Source organism: Polyergus mexicanus, unplaced genomic scaffold, assembly GCF_030449975.1.
Source record: "Polyergus mexicanus isolate NDT 795.1 unplaced genomic scaffold, iyPolMexi1.0 SCAF_8, whole genome shotgun sequence".
Lineage (NCBI taxonomy): Eukaryota > Metazoa > Arthropoda > Insecta > Hymenoptera > Formicidae > Polyergus > Polyergus mexicanus.
Genome location: NW_027223328.1, coordinates 8,102,715 through 8,116,289, shown reverse-complemented (window position 1 = coordinate 8,116,289; position 13,575 = coordinate 8,102,715). Strand labels below are relative to the sequence as shown.

Sequence of the window (13,575 nt, the reverse complement as noted above, 5' to 3'; positions counted from 1 at the left end):
TAAATTTTTATACTGCTAATAATGTCTTGGGAAAATGTTATCATTTTAGATTAAGAGTTTCATATAAATCAATGTTTTATAAGGACAATAATTTTTCGCCCGAAAAGCTAACGCTGACATTATTTTTGCAAAGAGATTATTTTATAAATAGATAAAAATCTCCATATTTATTACATTTTTTTTTTTTTTTGGCAATCAGAAACACAATAAAATAATTTGAAATCAAATGAGTTTCACTCACCAATATGACGGTGCAACGGCGGAAACCTGCACATAACAATGATCTGTAACATGGAAATATATTCAAATAATAAAAATAATTAATATTTCAACCAATATTTTACGATTCGTGTATTATGCGCATTCTCAATCCGAAAATGATTAACAAATCATATCATCGGTAACGTTATCCTGATATCGACCTGATATCACACGCGAGTCGAATTACTTAAATCAAATAATCATTAATTCGCGATACTCTTACATGTTATTATCGCGACAGATAATCGCTAATTTTATTAATTATAAAAAAACGATTGCTCGTTTAATCATTTTTCGAGCGCGCGTGATCGCGTTCAGAAAGATATTACGATACACACGAAAGGACTTGTACCTCGCTCGAACCTTACCGCACGAATGACAACAAGGTGACTATGTAGAGACATAAAGACTCTCTAATAAGAGTCGCGAAAAAAAGTCTCGTAAGTTAGATCAATGATGCCATGTTTTGTCAAACACATGTTTGTTTATCACTTTCGTTTACAGACATTACCATAATGGTCATACACAATCATACTATATCTATTATATCAGTTTGACAAAACATGGCGGTACCAATGAAAATCGCGGAGACGTTATTTCGCGATTATTATTAAAGGATCTCTACGTATACACAATATATAGCGTGCTCTATAGGTTACAGAAAATAAATACCGAATATAAGTATATGACAGTAACATAATTTATGGTTATCATAAAATATCTAAGATATTTTGAAAGAAATGTTATTTACGTTTCTTGAATTTCAAATGAATTGTTAATAAAAAAGTAACACGTGTAATATATCTACGTTATATCGTGACTTTTCGTAACATGAATCGCTCGATTCTGCGATTCGTATATTACCGCATGAAAATAATCCGAAAATAATCAATAATTTCATGTAAATTATCAAAAAATTCGAATCACGGCGTAAAATATATTATGTATAAATACCAGCATATTTAAAAATAATATAAAATATCATAATTGTCGTAATAAAATATTTTATAATTTCTGTCATTTTAATTGTTACTTCAAATGAATATATCGCAAGAAATATCCGCTTTGATAAATCGCCTCGATATGCGATTAATTGTGAATTAATTAATTGTGAAGAATTAATAATCTTTAACTTATATAAAATAACCACGTCGTGCAATTTCTAATATTTCACGATCATAATCCGATTGATAATACATATGATGGAGGTGCAGCGAAAATCGAGTGAAAAGATAAAAGGTTGCGAGAGGTTCATATTTTTTTAAATGCGATTGCGAAAAATATCGGAAGATGCCAAACAATCATTCCCTATAATTATTACAATTAGCACAATTATCAGAGTTTGCGTAATTTATTAATTCTCGCGATAAATGATAGTAAGAATATTACGATGAGACGACTATTTGATTTAAATAACGGAATGATATAATATATCAACAATGTTTATCAGTGATATACATATTTCGCGGGATTTATATATGTGTTGGAAATGTTTGCAATATCAAATACCGATTATATATTTTATATATTTGTTTTATATATTACATATTTTCTTGCGGTCCATTACGTTTTACCTTGGTATTAACTCGCGAATTGTGTGATGTCGCGCGATATCACAGTTGAATTGTCGATGTCATTTCCGAATTTTTTGATCATTAGCGAAATGTTGCGGATAGGACTTTGAATGGAGCGACATTGCGGCGCATTTAATTAGTAAATACAATTGGTATCTAACGAGCTATATTTGATATCTGTCAAACGCATGACAAAAATTCAATGTCTGCATATCAATATAATTTATTAAAATATGTATTTTATATAATTTATTCGATCGCAATGTATCGCGCAAATAATCACATCTTTTCGAATATTACATCTTCAGAACATTTATTTTTTATTTTGACTTATATATATATGTTACGAGGTAGAAAGGGAAAAAGAATAAATTCGCGATTTTCGATAGCTTCTTAATCAATAATTTTTACATTATTCTCTCGTTGCATTATAACAAAGTGCGTATCACATGTGATTAATGTCGAGAATATTATGTAAAGTCGTGCATTATCTTTCATTGATTAATGCGCGCACGATTTTATAATTAATCATGTTTTCGTAAATCAGAGAGTGTTGTAAAAGAGAGTGCCAGAAAAAATTTTTATTCGTTACTTATAAAATTAGTTTCTCGTTTATCTACGAGACATAAACCTTAACAGAGAAAAGGCTAATTTGGAAGGGCGAGTCTAGTGACATCCTGCTAATCCATAGATCAGCTGTGATTTACTATCAAAGTCACTGTCGGTGCCGCGTGCGATTTATTCCCTTTCGGCTCGATAATAAGTACATTTCTCACGCCCTATCGCATTATCCCTATCATAATCAACGTCATTTCACGATAAAGATTTTCCATCGATCGAAGAAATATATTTGTAGTATATCGTTTCCACATTGGGACATTGTTGTTTTCATAGCACGATACATGTGCGTGATCATGATGTTTGTGCGTGTTAAAATTTATATCAATATTTGGGATGTTGCAGCAGTTTGCTTTCGTTATATTATTGTAACGTACTTCAATATTGTTGGAGTAAAGCGATGAGAAAAAGCGGGATAGCTCTAGTGCTCAAGATTAGAGACAAGTGGCATCAGGCGATATTATCTAATTTAAAGCTATAGTTTGAAACATACACATGCGCTGTTAGACTGATTACTTAGCTAATGTATATTTTTATTCACTTGTCACAGTTAAAATCTTTTCTCCGATATTATTTTAAAATTCCCGTAATATATATTGCAATATTATTTGCAATAAAAATATATATTCTTTGCTGATTTAATACCATATAGATGAACTTCTGTTTAATTATAGCGTAATATGTATTAGCGATATAATACAGCAGTAAAAACAAAAGAATTCTGGATAATATTATAAGTAAGAATAAAAAATATTTAATTAAATAATACATGTATAGTCTTGTTGTTAGCAAAATAAAGTAAAAAATAAAATTAAAAAACATCCATAATCATTAAAGACAAATTAGCAAAATAATAGAAATGAAATGTTAATATAAATATGTATAACAAAACTATCAAAAATTATCTATATATTTTTTTAGATCTAAAAAATGATACTCGATTTCTCGTGATTCCTCGCTTTGCAATCATTTCCGGACGTCGAGCATACGGCACAGTATTGTATCGGAGTGTTTACATCATGAATCACGGGAGGAGAAGATGATTCACCGCCCGTAGTTAATTATAATCATTTAATTACGTTACGATACTTTGTTCGCGAGTACTTGCATCGAGTACTCCAAGTGCAGGATCGCTACGTTGACCGCGATCGATTATCTCGATTTGGTTGCGGCCGCGTGATTAGAATACCGATTAACCGTGATTAGACGTGACCGTGGACATTCCTGCCGCACGCAAATGCCTGTTGGTTACGATGGTGTCGAACAACAGTGTTATCTATACAGCGGGACCACGTACGTATGTACGTGCGTGCGTGCGTGCGTGCGTGAGTTGGACCATAAGCCCCGATTATGCGTTTCCCTAAACCCCTATCGGACACCGCAAAGGAAAATCTCTATAGTGGTCAGGGGAAATATTGTCGAGTAGTTTCCTCCTTTTTAAGATATCAACTACGGTATTATAAAATACTGATAATAATATCCTGCCGTTTTTTAAATTGAAATATATTTTACTAAATAAATTTTTTCTACCATTTTTTGTTTCTAAAATTATAAATCATCTTTCGATTTTCACACTTTAAGAAAATTGTGGATGAGACTTGACGGTTTATAGTTCTGAGTAATGTTCAAAATAATTATAGAGAACGATATCGGAAAGGAAAAAAGAAACTGTGATATCCAAACCCCCTTTGTTTAGCGCGACCAAGACCTAAAACAGAATCTCGTTCAGAACAAGCCTGTCGAGCGTATAATTTCTTCGGGAATCACCGATGGGAAAAGCGCGCGTAAAGTGGCGGGAAGACAGAAGGATTGAGTAACGGATCGGCGAACGAGGTGAAAGAGAGAAGGAGGAGGGAGAGGACGCGGAGACTAAAGAGGATCGAGTATTAATAGAGACTCGGGCGACTGGAAGCCGGAACTGAGCAGCGCGCACCTCTCTTCCTCTCCTCCTCCTTCTTCTCCATCTCCTTTTATCTCTTCAGAGAGAGAGAGAGAGACAGAGAAAGAGAGAGAGATGGAGAGAAAGAGAGGTCGCCTTATTTATAAACGGCGAGATGAAACGTGGTTAAGCCGTCGTGAGAGGAAATCATTCTCGTACTCATAATCATACGCAGCGATCCAACGCAGCTCCCACGCTTCCACAGATGCATTATAATAGACGCGCGTAGCATCTCGCGCGACTGCATCCTTGACGTAACGCACACAAGCGGTGCATTTATTTAAAAAATCGCGCCTACATTATTATTATTTGAGCCCACTTTCTCCGCGCGAGGTCGATAGCGCCTTATCGAATGCGTAACAAATCAACGCGACAGGGTGCACCAATATAGTGTCTCTTTTTTTAATCGTGTATAGTAGAAGTTAAACGGGAAATTAGAATGATGGTTGTCCATGTTTCCACATGTGGGCAGTCATGTGACATCAATGAGGAAAAATTTAAAAATTTGAAGGAATAACAAAATTTAGATTTTTTAAATTTATTCGAATAAAAAAAAAAATTAAATCTCTCCGAAATCACAGATTTATTTAAAACGCAGATTATAAAAGTTTAGCATGTACGTATAGCAGGCAGAATGCTCTTTTTATTTTTTCAAATTTCTTTCGAATTCTTTTAATATTTAATTATTTTCCACTAAAGTGCATTTCTCTCTCTCTCTCTCTCTTAATAATAATTTTCAAGTTGTTCCTAAATTTAAAATATAGATGACGATAATATACTAGTAAATTTAACGATTAGAAAATTAGTTGTAAAATTAATTGTTCTAAGAAGCTTGAAACAAAAATTGGGAAAATAGAAGCGACAAGAGAAGGAGAAGAGCAGGATTCGAGCTTTCTCGAATTTGCATTTTACGAAAAGACTACTCTACATATCGATAGATTCTTTTGAAAACTGATTCGATAATATCTCTCTTTCTCCTTTTTTTCTTCGTAAATATCGGTAGCATTGCGATACTTCCAAACCTGATATTCTTATAGTATACGCATATTCAACTTAACGGCGATATCAAGAAAGACGGAACTATTCGACATACCGTTAACATTTCGAAACAATATATTTCTGGCTTTCGTAGCACGGAATTAATTAACCACGCGTTAATTTCCTGCGTCCCTCTCCGTCCGGCCGCGGCCGGGGTCTTATGTCATTAGCGTGTCATACTTTTCACTATGGACTCGCACTTTCATACCGGCAGTAATAGCGATTGAGTCTCGGATAAGCGCGCGTGTGCATAACGGGCTCGTGGCGTTCTCAAGGCTGAAGAAAAACGTGATGTCTATGCACGTACACACCAGTGAGAAACGCAATTTATAGATAATGCACAATACAGTAACGTACCGTTACAACCGGTACTCGGCCTCGACGTTACTCCGCGCTAATGCTTCTCGTGCGCTTTTCGCCTATTAATCGATACTCATGCTATTACGTGCTATTCGTTAGCGTAGTAGATAGGCGTCCAACGTACTTGTAAATTTCCAGCACTAACGCGATGAAATTGTAGATCGTGAGAACAATTAAAAGAAAAATCCTCTCGGCAATTATATTTTAATTTTAACATTTTTATTTTTACGCGATTTGATTTCGTCGGCGAACTCTTTTTTTTTTTTTTTTTCAAATTTACATATTACATATATCTTGCTACATATATCTTCTTGAAGGATATAAGAATAGAAATTATTTTAAATTAAAAATAAAGCGATTTGTAACCCTTCTTTTAGAAATGCATATATTGTCGAGAGAAAATATCTTCGCGCACATATGTATCTTCTTTAAAAGCGAAAAATATTATATTCGTAATATATTCTATATCGCGTTGTGTTGTGACGTGTCGATGGACACATCTAAAACCGTCGACAGTGTTCCGGGTCGATGGTGCATCGGCAAGATCTCTGTAGCAGGATTTACAAAGAGATTCTCAGTTGCCAAGTATCGGATGCATAATACCGAAAAGTTTCCAAAGAAACAGTGTGCAGATACGTACCGTAGAAAATAGAAAGGAAATGCCGGCGGCGAACTTCCGCGAGCGCTCTTGGAAAATACGACGATGAGATGCCGGAACGAGAATAGAAACACAATCTCTCTCGCGCGCGCGCGCGCGAAGAACATCCGACGAGAGAAACGGTACACACTGGTTATTTTTACAAGCTTTGACAATCGTCGACACCGCTCGTCTCGTATAACTCGGTATATTTCGTGATGTGATTAATTAAACATATGTGTGAAACATAATGGGATGTTGCCATAAATTTTCTGGGTGAAAACAAACAAGCGCTTCTCGTCTCTCTCACGAATAGCGAAACCGAAATAGAAATCATTTCGCGGATTCTAGACGCGATGCTAGACATAAACCAGCGGAGCTATTCGTAACTTCGTCCCAGCAAGTGCATCTGTATGCGCGTTGAGGAACGCAACGCGTGGAATTACAATCTTGCGGTCAAATATCATTTTCGATAAAATATTTATATAACAATATTTTTTTGTTTTTCTTTTTTTAAATATCGCAAATTTTATTTTTTACGTTATGCCACGTTTCGTCATTCTATCACTCTCCCTTTTGACGATTGCATTATATATTTCGATTAAGATGTTTAACCGAAAATTTCTAATATTTCTCATTTTTATTGTCTACTATTTATAAAAACATATAAAAATATATTCCTAGGATATTTATTTTTATTTATGCACATCGTTCGCGAATTTTGTTACGTAATCATTCGCGAATTTCTCATTTGTGTCATTGATAACCAGATGGCCAGATGCTGAAATTTATCTGGTCAACTGTTCGTCTGCTGACGAACCGGAACAAACGCGACCGTAAACGACGCCGATTTGAGCTCGTTCATAGTCTTCTTTTATTCGTGACGATATTATAGCGCCGATTAGCTGTCAACACGCGAATTACCTACACACCGATATGTACCCCGTATAATAACCGATATTTACACGAACGGATATGTATGCTTGCGACTCGCGGACGTCGCACGAATACACGTGATCGACAGAAAGAGAAAGAGAGAAAGAGAGAGAGAGAGAGAGAGGGAGAGGGAGAGAAGGAGACGGCCTAACGAGCGCGTTCAGTGCCGACGATAAATCAACGTTGCGTAATCGAGAGATTGATTTATATCGCCCGATGTGTGTGCTGTTGACCCGCGCGATTGCTTCCTTTTTTTCTCTCCGCCCCTCTTTTCACGCCCGTCTGCCGTTTTTTTTTTTTTTTTGCGTTCGAGCTCCTTTTCCGCTCGTCGTTCCTGCGGAGATTTTCCGAAGCGATCGCGTGGAAATGTACGATCTACGAACTAAATGATTGCATGACTACTACTGACTTTTTCGATCTGTATATTGTATGCTGATATCTTAAGCGACGATTAACATATCTTCTCTCGATAAATACTTTATACACGTTTTACGAATTGCATAGGATATTACGCGAGATTTGCAATATTCTTTAAGAATGTAAATATATAAATTTAACTACGCATCTTTTATTATTTGCATATTTTTATAATTATCATAGATAATGTTCGTTATACCGTTAGTTACGCAAAAAAAGAAAACAAATAATTTTTTCAAATTCCGAGTATGTAATCGACTTCTGACTCTCGTACCGTCAATTGCACGAGGTTGGATCTCGTTTTCATTTGAAAAAAGATGCATATCCATTATGTCGCTTACCGCACACGTGTTATCTGTACCCGTTTCTCGTGCCGATTACCTCATCGCGTTCGACTTTTCCAACGCGAACGTATCTCGGAAATATATCGATACACGCCTAGCTGCCCACGTGCCACCTTCGAGACGCCACGCTGGTGAGAGAGAGAGAGAGAGAGAGAGAGAGAGAGAGAGAGAGAGAGAGAGAGAGAGAGAGAGAGAGAGAGAGAGAGAGAACACTATCAGTAATGCTCGCTCGGGTGTGACACCGGTTGTCGAGTTGCAATCGCGAGAAAGGATTGTACTTTCGTACCCGGAAAATTTATCCTTCTCTTTTATGAAATGATTTTCCAATTACTTACTTATCGCAACACGTATTGTATCTTATTCGATTCGTTTTGCAGATATCAATTTTTATCATCACGTCGTCTCTTTCTCTTACCTTATGTGTGATCGAAAAAGAACCGTTCCGTATTGTCGCAGAAAAAAAGATATTGTTCAGAATTTATCGACACACAAACAACCTTACGCAATCCAGATTTCCGAGTCATCCATTCGGGAGTCATCCGGTATTGTTTCGGGTCGACGAAAGTGGCGATATATCGAACCGCACGCACGCACAAACGAATCACTGGCAGAAATTTATATCACAGATCCAGGGCATCCAGGCTACTTGTACAATGTTTGTTAGTTTACACGGGTATATAGCGGACGAGAATGGGCGGAATTTTAAGCAGAGCATAGATATTCATTCTGGTCATTCCACCGGTTATTCGGTATCGCGCTGTTACTTTCCGTTTAAATATTATATTAGAGAGTCTATTGCGGGGCGGTATAAGAGGTAAAACATATGTATGTACTTTTTTTTGCGTGTATCAAAGTATAAGAGCGTCTCTCGAAGATTGTTAACGATAGCGACATTAAGTTTACGATAATTATGTTATGAGAAAAATACGCGTATAAATTCTATTTGATTTATAATAATTGGCTAAGTGAATAGGACCAACAATTGGAAGATGAATTAAAATCGTAGAGCGAATTAGGATCCGTTTAAAACCTTAAAAACAATATCTTGTAAACCAAACAGCATTTAGCACGTGTTAATAGAACAGAAATATTTTTCATTTCATCATATAGTGTTATCGTTTTTATCGGAAGAAATATCAACGATGATCCTGAAGTTGTGATGCTAACAAAATGTAATAGAAATTTAACAATACATTTATTTTGCTTTATTATAATATTAAATCATTTAATCTTTCTTTCCTTCACTCGCATTCTTTATCCGTTAATTAATTCACGTCACAATGTAAAGCTAAATTTTGCATGAAATTCTATCTCGAAAGGCACATTGTCCTCCATCATCCATCCCTCCTCCCTTCGAAACGGATTTTCTCTCTCTCGACACAACAACATAAGGCGCGCATAAGGTGAAGCTATCGATTGCGCAACGTCGATATTATGCAACCGAGTCGGCTTCCTGCTGTTATCTAACCATACAGAGTACAGGAACTCCGCAAAGACTGGGACACGATGACGTAGTTGCCCAAAGTTTTCTTCTTCCGCGATCAACGGCACAACCGCTCGTCGATAACTTTACATCGCCGTCTGCGTATCGCCATACACAGATTCTTACCGGGGGGGCGCACTGCGTAATAGGTGATGAAAAAACTTAATTATCACGTGTTAAACAGGTTGCTTACAGAATCGATTGTGGGTGAAAGTATACTCGCGCATTAAAGGTGAGATGGGTGCGCGCGATGAGTCTACGATCGATTAACCCCTTTTCCCTTAAAATGTCTTAGATATATAGGATGCTACAAACTTTTATAGATATTGTCATAAATTAATTGCTAAATTTGATATCGGTTTTTAATAAAAATACGAAAAAGATAATTTTTTAATTTTGAAGCATTTTTTCCTATTCTGAAAATTTATATATTTAAATGCAAAAATTATGTTTTATTAAAAAAATTAAAATTAAAAGAATCTGCTTTTATTCTTGAAGTTTGAAAGTAAATTCTCGTAAGTAGAAAAAGATAATCGTAAATATTAAGGAAAAATCATGTTATCTACTTTCATCTAAAAATATAAAATTTATCTTCTTCGATATTAAATAATTCTATTGCTATTAACCATTTGATAACGAAGCGACCGCTATTTCTCTTGCCTTGATCACAAGTTTTTGCGATCGAATCAACCCGTTTGGTTCCGGGACACACTGTACGGAACATCTAATTTGAATTGTAAATGTGGCAAAACGTCAAACGAGAACCATTAATCACTCTACGTCTCACTCGCCTTCATAAGTTTATATACACATTCCTCTTTTTCCCTTTCTCTCTCTCTCTCTCTCTTTTTCTTTTATGTGCGTGCGTATACCTAACTGAAACAATTTCTCTTACAAATAAAATAAAAAAATAAAAAAAAACTTAAAAAAGAATCTTATTGCCAAATAACTAAATATTGAGATAAATTTTTCTTTACTTGTATATATATTTATCATTTATTCATATAACTATTATATATTATATACTTTATACGCTAACTTTAAAAATCTTTTACAAGATTCTATAATTTCTTGTGCTTTTTATTTTTTAATAAAATATGAATTAGAGAAAGAGTTTGCGTGCGTGATAATACTGTTTGATAATTTTTAATAAATATACATTCTCGAATTTGTCTACAAATTTAAGATTCAAGATTATTATATATATATTTTTTTTTATTTTTATAAATATAATAAACATAATATAGAGATATTCAACTATAATGTTATTTTTTAGTGCAAATTACGACTGTCAGATTCTTATTTTATATTGACATTGTGTATGCGATCATCGTATTAAATGTACAAAACTGAGAATCGGAAATTATCGCTATTATCGCTAAATGCAGCGCTAAATAAGGGTGAGAGAATATGTAGCAAAATGGTGTTCTCTTAGCGTATAATTAGTGCTAAATGTGACAGTCTGGTCTTGAGTTCAATTTGTCTAATATGATCATGACACGCGATTTAAACACGAAACGAGAGTCGGGCGGGGCGTGTTGAGAATGCGAGCCATTGTCTTTCAGATGTATGGCGTATGCACCACGCGGTGTATTAATAAATCGTGCACTGTACACACGCGGTACCGAGGCAATATTGACTCTTTCTCAATCGAAAGGTCCGCTACTGTGGAATAGCGCGCGGCTGTAGAACTCAAATCAGACGGAACATAAGTTCTAACTTGTTGTGCAAAACAGATAAATTTTTATCGTTCGTCGATAAATTTGCAGATAGATTCTTTTAGGAACTCGAAAAAATAATGGTGCAAAACGTGAAATATGACTCGGTTACCAATATGGTTCACATATGCTGATCATCCACGTCGTATATTTTATTGGAGGGCTAAGATAAATGAATACGAAATGTATATGAATTTGTATAAAACATATCTTTACATTTTTTAATATTTTCATAGAAAGAGGATGAAAAGATCTTGAGCTTGGATCTAAGCATTTTCTCTTTTTTTCTCTTTGTCTTTCTCTTGGATCAGACCTTGATACTTTACAATTACAATATAATCTGTTATGGCGTTACAATGTCACATCTGGTAGATTTGCCCTTTAGGTTTTCTCAGGGTTCGCATCAATCAACGAGATCTTGTTGTGTTTGTTACTCGAGAGTTTCAAGTTAAAGGAAAGGGATCCCTGCAGATACGGGTCTTCAGAAAATTGTGACAGCCGACAAGAATGCAAGTTAAGAGCGTTCTGTCTGACTTCGACTTTAGAGACAAAGTCGGGCAACACAGGAGTGTGAACCAGTTGTGTAGGTACGACGGAGATTGCGTGATCTCTGAACCCGATATATACATTACGCATTACGGTGTCTCTCTCAAGGCTGCTTACGGGAGCGATAAGTATGCGATTTATGTGTGCCCGGGCGATGTTGCGTTTTGTATTGTGCTGCATATGCGTGTACGTGTCACAACTTGCCGCGAATTGCATCAGCGATACTTTCCAGCACTGCGATAGTCCATTGTTGCGTACCAATCGCGTATTATCGTATGGTACGCACGATCCGTTTCTACTCACGATCACCCCGTTACTTTCGTCGCGGCTCGCCCATACTTCTTCGCCGATTAATTCGCCGTCCGAACGGCCGCGATGATGGGAAAAATACACGCGCTTATTTCATTCTCGATGTGTGCAATAATGAGTACGGACAAGCTTATTATAATGTATTAAAATGCTTAACACGTATTGTATATAGAATCTCATTTCCCAACTCTAAATTTTAAGTTTTTAACTTTCAACTCTCACACATAAATATAATTAAAAATATAAACATATTTAGAATCTCTGTAAATTAAAAGACTAATATGTAATATGCGATTTGTAGAAATTCTTGCTTTTATTAGTTCTTTTTATATATTCGATAGAATATTTACGAAAATTTCAATCTAAACAAATGTCAATAAAGTCGATATATTAAATATACCGCAAATAATAAAATAAAAGACCATAATTTGCATCAAATATTTACGCAAAAATATCTATTTATAAAATTGAGAAAAATGTGTTTTTTATATCGGTGTATTGTTTAACAGTTCGATTAGCTCTTTTTAGTGCAATTCAGATTCTTATGTATGACAATCACCGGTATATCTGAGGATCCTTCACGGCCTGGCCCGCGAAACGGGTTCCTCGCAGGTGAAGGTGCGACGAGGCATGGCGCGTCCCGGAAGTAGGTGCGTCCAACGTAGTTCCTCCTTTCGAGGTCGGGAGGTTCTTAATAGTCTCGCGATCACCATTGTCATCGTTACGCGCTCGATATTAACAATCGTGCTTTCTCATGTCGTCGACAAGCAAGCGTAAAAAAAGAAAGCGAGAAAGAGAAAAAAAAGGCTATTTTATTTGGAATAAATTTGAAAATGAGTGTTAAACTTATAATAAATATATAAATATAATAATTGAGAATTTTTCAAGAATTTTTCAAGAAAGCTTCTTACACTGGCAATACGTGCGCGCGAAAAGTAAGCTTGAATTAGAGCTTTCAAAAAGCTTAGACTTTCTATAGAAATATTAATAAAAGTCCTATGTAAAAAATAGTTTTCTTTTTAAATTAGATTACAAAGATAAAAAATAAAAGATATAAAGATCGTATAACATATATATATATATATATATTGTCTAATCGATCTTAAATGAAAAAATCATAATTCCTACAAATTTGTAAGTGAAAGATTAAAATTGTCAAAAAATCAAACCAGTAATAAATTATGCAAATGACAAATTAATCTATTATAGATTGATTTTTTTAAAAGGAAAACAATTCAAGTTCTCTACCGGCAAACAATGAAATTATATTTAAACCACTTCTTCATTAATAATATTTCCATAACTTCAAGAAAATTTATCAACTGGAGATAAAGATAATGTAGACTCAAGTATATATGCTAAAAGAGAGGAGAAGAAAGGAAAGAATATGTATGT

The 13,575-nt window shown here is 35.0% G+C and overlaps 1 long non-coding RNA gene across 3 annotated transcripts in view; it reads right to left on the bottom strand.

Moving 5' to 3' along the window:
• Nucleotides 1–13,575, bottom strand: part of LOC138935855 (uncharacterized) — a 101,513-nt gene that overhangs the window by 70,241 nt on the left and 17,697 nt on the right. For 2 of the 3 annotated variants that reach the window (XR_011447302.1, XR_011447301.1), the window contains exon 3: nt 242–284. The exons of the other annotated variant lie outside the window; for it this stretch is intronic. This is a non-coding gene — a long non-coding RNA (uncharacterized lncRNA). The remainder of the gene's footprint in view (nt 1–241; nt 285–13,575) is intronic. 3 annotated transcript variants of the gene reach the window in all.